The sequence below is a fragment of the Oncorhynchus masou genome, chromosome 23 (genome assembly GCF_036934945.1).
Source record: "Oncorhynchus masou masou isolate Uvic2021 chromosome 23, UVic_Omas_1.1, whole genome shotgun sequence".
NCBI classification, from domain to species: domain Eukaryota; kingdom Metazoa; phylum Chordata; class Actinopteri; order Salmoniformes; family Salmonidae; genus Oncorhynchus; species Oncorhynchus masou.
In genome coordinates this window covers 5,551,497-5,556,916 of record NC_088234.1, presented here as the reverse complement: position 1 = coordinate 5,556,916, position 5,420 = coordinate 5,551,497, and positions in this window count along the sequence as shown.

Below are 5,420 nucleotides of genomic sequence, written 5' to 3'. Positions count from 1 at the left end.
TTACAGCAGTTGGGGATCCTAATCAAATACTAATACAAGGAGCACGATAAAATTGCTTAGAAGCACACAGGCCACAGATCCGTGCCCCAATATGGACCAATTGACAGCTCCCCTCCCTTCCTCCATCGCTTCCTTCATTCCTCCCTTCCAGGCAGTCACCAAGCCAGAAGTCTGTTCAAAAGCGTTTACGATCAGCTAGAAATGTATCGTGATTTTATGTTACATAGCTGACAGACACCATTCCTGTTACTGTCTATTTTATATTTCTATCTGCAACGTTCAGTGTGTTTTCTCGTCCATGAATGAATACACCCACATGGAATGATAGACCAACAATGGCTGAACTATATCACCTGACCCTGGCTCCAGTCTGTGACTACAGTTGGCTCTAGTCTGTGACTACAGTTGGCTCCAGTCTGTGACTACAGTTGGCTCCAGTCTGTGACTACAGTTGGCTCCAGTCTGTGACTACAGTTGGCTCCAGTCTGTGACTACAGTTGGCTCCAGTCTGTGACTACAGTTGGCTCTAGTCTGTGACTACAGTTGGCTCCAGTCTGTGACTACAGTTGGCTCTAGTCTGTGACTACAGTTGGCTCTCTAGTCTGTGACTACAGTTGGCTCTCTAGTCTGTGACTACAGTTGGCTCCAGTCTGTGACTACAGTTGGCTCCAGTCTGTGACTACAGTTGACTCTAGTCTGTATTGGCTCTAGTCTCTGACTACAGTTGGCTCTAGTCTGTGACTACAGTTGGCTCCAGTCTGTGACTACAGTTGGCTCTAGTCTGTGACTACAGTTGGCTCCAGTCTGTGACTACAGTTGGCTCTAGTCTGTGACTACAGTTGGCTCCAGTCTGTGACTACAGTTGGCTCTAGTCTGTGACTACAGTTGGCTCCAGTCTGTGACTACAGTTGGCTCTAGTCTGTGACTACAGTTGGCTCCAATCTGTGACTACAGTTGGCTCTCTAGTCTGTGACTACAGTTGGCTCCAGTCTGTGACTACAGTTTGCTCCAGTCTGTGACAACAGTTGGCTCCAGTCTGTGACTACAGTTGGCTCCAGTCTGTGACTACAGTTGGCTCCAGTCTGTGACTACAGTTGGCTCCAGTCTGTGACTACAGTTGGCTCCAGTCTGTGACTACAGTTGGCTCTAGTCAGTGACGACAGTTGGCTCTAGTCTGTGAATACAGTTGGTTCTAGTCTGTGACTACAGTTGGCTCTCGTCTGTGACTACTGTTTGCTCCAGTCTGTGACTACAGTTGGCTCTCTAGTCTGTGACTACAGTTGGCTCCAGTCTGTGACTACAGTTGGCTCTCTAGTCTGTGACTACAGTTGGCTCCAGTCTGTGACTACAGTTGGCTCCAGTCTGTGACTACAGTTGGCTCTCTAGTCTGTGACTACAGTTGGCTCTAGTCTGTGACTACAGTTGGCTCCAGTCTGTGACTACAGTTGGCGCTCTAGTCTGTGACTACAGTTGTGCTCATTTGGCTCCAGTCTGTGACTACAGTTGGCTCTACAGTTGTCTCTCGTCTGTGACTACTGTTGGCTCCAGTCTGTGACTACAGTTGGCTCTCTAGTCTGTGACTACAGTTGGCTCCAGTCTGTGACTACAGTTGGCTCTCTAGTCTGTGACTACAGTTGGCTCCAGTCTGTGACTACAGTTGTCTGTGACTCAGTTGGCTCCAGTCTGTGACTACAGTTGGCTCTAGTCTGTGACTAGGCTCTGTCTGTGACTACAGTTGGCTCTAGTCTGTGACTACAGTTGAGTCTGTGACAGTTGGCTCCAGTCTGTGACTACAGTTGGCTCTAGTCTGTGACTACAGTTGGCTCTAGTCTGTGACTACAGTTGGCTCCAGTCTGTGACTACAGTTGGCTCTAGTCTGTGACTACAGTTGGCTCCAGTCTGTGACTACAGTTGGCTCCAGTCTGTGACTACAGTTGGCTCCAGTCTGTAACTACAGTTGGCTCCAGTCTGTGACTACAGTTGGCTCCAGTCTGTGACTACAGTTGGCTCTAGTCAGTGACGACAGTTGGCTCTAGTCTGTGACTACAGTTGGCTCTGTGACTACAGTTGGCTCTCTGTGACTACAGTTGTCTCTCGTCTGTGACTACAGTTGGCTCCAGTCTGTGACTACAGTTGGCTCCAGTCTGTGACTACAGTTGGCTCCAGTCTGTGACTACAGTTGGCTCTCTAGTCTGTGACTACAGTTGGCTCTAGTCTGTGACTACAGTTGGCTCCAGTCTGTGACTACAGTTGGTTCTAGTCTGTGACGACAGTTGGCTCCAGTCTGTGACAACAGTTGGCGCTCTAGTCTGTGACTACAGTTGGCGCTCTAGTCTGTGACTACATTTGGCTCCAGTCTGTGACTACAGTTGGCTCCAGTCTGTGACTACAGTTGGCTCCAGTCTGTGACTACAGTTGGCTCTAGTCTGTGACTACAGTTGGCTCTAGTCTGTGACTACAGTTGGCTCTCTAGTCTGTAACTACAGTTGGCTCTAGTCTGTGACTACAGTTGGCTCCAGTCTGTGACTACAGTTGGCTCCAGTCTGTGACTACAGTTGGCTCTAGTCTGTGACGACAGTTGGCTCCAGTCTGTGACTACAGTTGGCGCTCTAGTCTGTGACTACAGTTGGCGCTCCAGTCTGTGACTACATTTGGCTCCAGTCTGTGACTACAGTTGGCTCCAGTCTGTGACTACAGTTGGCTCCAGTCTGTGACTACAGTTGGCTCTAGTCTGTGACTACAGTTGGCTCTAGTCTGTGACTACAGTTGGCTCTCTAGTCTGTAACTACAGTTGGCTCTAGTCTGTGACTACAGTTGGCTCCAGTCTGTGACTACAGTTGGCTCTAGTCTGTGACTACAGTTGGCGCTCCAGTCTGTGACTACAGTTGGCTCCAGTCTGTGACTACAGTTGGCTCCAGTCTGTGACTACAGTTGGCTCTCTAGTCTGTGACTACAGTTGGCTCCAGTCTGTGACTACAGTTGGCTCCAGTCTGTGACTACAGTTGGCTCCAGTCTGTGACTACAGTTGACTCTAGTCTGTATTGGCTCTAGTCTCTGACTACAGTTGGCTCTAGTCTGTGACTACAGTTGGCTCCAGTCTGTGACTACAGTTGGCTCTAGTCTGTGACTACAGTTGGCTCCAGTCTGTGACTACAGTTGGCTCTAGTCTGTGACTACAGTTGGCGCTCCAGTCTGTGACTACAGTTGGCGCTCCAGTCTGTGACTACAGTTGGCTCCAGTCTGTGACTACAGTTGGCTCTCTAGTCTGTGACTACAGTTGGCTCCAGTCTGTGACTACAGTTGGTTCCAGTCTGTGACTACAGTTGGCTCCAGTCTGTGACTACAGTTGACTCTAGTCTGTATTGGCTCTAGTCTCTGACTACAGTTGGCTCTAGTCTGTGACTACAGTTGGCTCCAGTCTGTGACTACAGTTGGCTCCAGTCTGTGACTACAGTTGGCTCTCTAGTCTGTGACTACAGTTGGCTCCAGTCTGTGACTACAGTTGGTTCCAGTCTGTGACTACAGTTGGCTCCAGTCTGTGACTACAGTTGACTCTAGTCTGTATTGGCTCTAGTCTCTGACTACAGTTGGCTCTAGTCTGTGACTACAGTTGGCTCCAGTCTGTGACTACAGTTGGCTCTAGTCTGTGACTTCTGTTGGCTCTCTAGTCTGTGACTACAGTTGGCTCCAGTATGTGACTACAGTTGGCTCCAGTCTGTGACTACAGTTGGCTCCAGTCTGTGACTACAGTTGGCTCTAGTCTGTGACGACAGTTGGCTCCAGTCTGTGACTACAGTTGGCGTCTGTGACTAGTCTGTGACTACAGTTGGCGCTCCAGTCTGTGACTACATTTGGCTCCAGTCTGTGACTACAGTTGGCTCCAGTCTGTGACTACAGTTGGCTCTCTAGTCTGTGACTACAGTTGGCTCCAGTCTGTGACTACAGTTGGCTCCAGTCTGTGACTACAGTTGGCTCTAGTCTGTGACTACAGTTGGCTCTAGTCTGTGACTACAGTTGGCTCTCTAGTCTGTAACTACAGTTGGCTCCAGTCTGTGACTACAGTTGGCTCCAGTCTGTGACTACAGTTGGCTCTAGTCTGTGACTACAGTTGGCGCTCCAGTCTGTGACTACAGTTGGCTCCAGTCTGTGACTACAGTTGGCTCCAGTCTGTGACTACAGTTGGCTCTCTAGTCTGTGACTACAGTTGGCTCCAGTCTGTGACTACAGTTGGCTCCAGTCTGTGACTACAGTTGGCTCCAGTCTGTGACTACAGTTGACTCTAGTCTGTATTGGCTCTAGTCTCTGACTACAGTTGGCTCTAGTCTGTGACTACAGTTGGCTCCAGTCTGTGACTACAGTTGGCTCTAGTCTGTGACTACAGTTGGCTCCAGTCTGTGACTACAGTTGGCTCTAGTCTGTGACTACAGTTGGCGCTCCAGTCTGTGACTACAGTTGGCGCTCCAGTCTGTGACTACAGTTGGCTCCAGTCTGTGACTACAGTTGGCTCTCTAGTCTGTGACTACAGTTGGCTCCAGTCTGTGACTACAGTTGGTTCCAGTCTGTGACTACAGTTGGCTCCAGTCTGTGACTACAGTTGACTCTAGTCTGTATTGGCTCTAGTCTCTGACTACAGTTGGCTCTAGTCTGTGACTACAGTTGGCTCCAGTCTGTGACTACAGTTGGCTCTAGTCTGTGACTACTGTTGGCTCTCTAGTCTGTGACTACAGTTGGCTCCAGTATGTGACTACAGTTGGCTCCAGTCTGTGACTACAGTTGGCTCCAGTCTGTGACTACAGTTGGCTCTAGTCTGTGACGACAGTTGGCTCTAGTCTGTGACTACAGTTGGCTCCAGTCTGTGACTACAGTTGGCGCTCTAGTCTGTGACTACAGTTGGCGCTCTAGTCTGTGACTACAGTTGGCTCCAGTCTGTGACTACAGTTGGCTCTAGTCTGTTACTACAGTTGGCTCTAGTCTGTGACTACAGTTGGCTCCAGTCTGTGACTACAGTTGGCTCTAGTCTGTGACTACAGTTGGCGCTCCAGTCTGTGACTACAGTTGGCTCCAGTCTGTGACTACAGTTGGCTCCAGTCTGTGACTACAGTTGGCTCCAGTCTGTGACTACAGTTGGCTCTAGTCTGTGACTACAGTTGGCTCTCTAGTCTGTGACTACAGTTGGCTCCAGTCTGTGACTACAGTTGGCTCTAGTCTGTGACTACAGTTGGCTCTAGTCTGTGACTACAATTGGCTCCAGTCTGTGACTACAGTTGGCTCCAGTCTGTGACTACAGTTGGCTCTAGTCAGTGACTACAGTTGGCTCTAGCCTGTGACTACAGTTGGCTCCAGTCAGTGACTACAGTTGGCTCCAGTCTGTGACTACAGTTGGCTCTAGTCTGTGACTACAGTTGGCTCTCTAGTCTGTG